Source organism: Brassica oleracea, chromosome C4 (assembly GCF_000695525.1).
Source record: "Brassica oleracea var. oleracea cultivar TO1000 chromosome C4, BOL, whole genome shotgun sequence".
Lineage (NCBI taxonomy): Eukaryota > Viridiplantae > Streptophyta > Magnoliopsida > Brassicales > Brassicaceae > Brassica > Brassica oleracea.
The window spans coordinates 43,522,394-43,523,646 of record NC_027751.1 but is presented as its reverse complement, the minus strand read 5'-3'; the positions used below and the strand labels follow the sequence as shown (position 1 = coordinate 43,523,646).

The window sequence follows — 1,253 nt, the reverse complement described above, 5'->3', positions numbered from 1 at the left end:
AGTGCAAGTTGTATTTATAGATCCATTCCACTGCTGCATCCTGTCAGTAGTCTGCAATCTCTCCTTCAGAGTTAACCACATGATGAAAGCATATTTAGGAGTAGATTGCGAAAACCAGACAGCCTTATGCCACACACAAACAGGCTTCTTGCTTCGAATCTGATCCCATGTCTTGCTTGTCGAAAACATGTTTCTATATTTTCCTTCAGCATGTTTCCATAATACAATATCTTCCTCACGATCATCACCAAGCTTTCTTATCTCATCTTCTATCTGATTCAGAATGTCTACTCTATGATTCCTCCTTCTTCTATTTCTCTTTGCCTCTGCAACAGAGTAATAATCAGGGACACCTAATTCGAGTGGTCCTCTGTCTCCAAGTGTTTCTTTTAGATCATCAAATCTGGACCATCTGTCATACCAAAAAGATGTGCATTCTCCGTTTCTCACTTCTTTTCGAATAAACAGCTTTGCAAGGCCTCTAAGTTTTAATAGCTTCCTCCAGACCCAGGATCCAGAGCTTGTGTTTTCTTTAACTGACCAGAATGAGCTTTTCCGAATCAGGTAGCATTGAACCCAGCGAACCCACAGCGACTTCTCTGCCATTAGTCTCCATATCAGCTTCAAACCGTAAACTTTATTTAACTCCTTCAAAGGCCTAAGACCCAAACCACCTTCTTCTTTTGGGAAACAGATATCCTTCCAACTAACCTTCGCCTTTGTTGTTTTGAGATCCGGGCCAGACCAAAGAAATGCAGAGCATAACCTTTCCACCTCCCTTAAACAGCTTCCTGGTAGCCTGAATGCTGCCATCCAGAAGTTAGCAAGACTTGTTATAATAGATTTTATGAGCGCAAACGACCTGCATGTGAGAGAAGTCTCCCTGTCCAAGAACTCATTCTTTTTCTCACTTTTTCAATCAGTGGGAGATAGTCACTTACTGTCATACGCTTGGTGAGAAGGGGTAGGCCTAAATATCTGACTGGAAGGCTTCCGGATGAGAAGGGAAAGGTAGCTATAATATCCGCCTTAGTACTCTCATTTATCCCTGCAGTGTATAAGGTGGACTTTTCCAAGCTTATTTTCAGACCCGAGCAACTCTCAAACTCCTTAAACACCTTGAAAACTTCTTCTATTGATCTCTTTGTTCCATCAGTAAATACCAGCAGGTCATCTGCAAAGCATAGATGCGACATGAGGATGTTTTTGCATCTAGGATGATAACCAATCTGCTTCCTTTCCACTGCTCTGTT

General features: G+C 41.9%; 1 protein-coding gene across 1 annotated transcript in view; it reads right to left on the bottom strand.

Annotated features, from left to right (window-relative positions):
• LOC106338966 overlaps positions 1-1,253 on the bottom strand; it is a 7,507-nt gene that overhangs the window by 2,475 nt on the left and 3,779 nt on the right. The window lies entirely within an intron of this gene.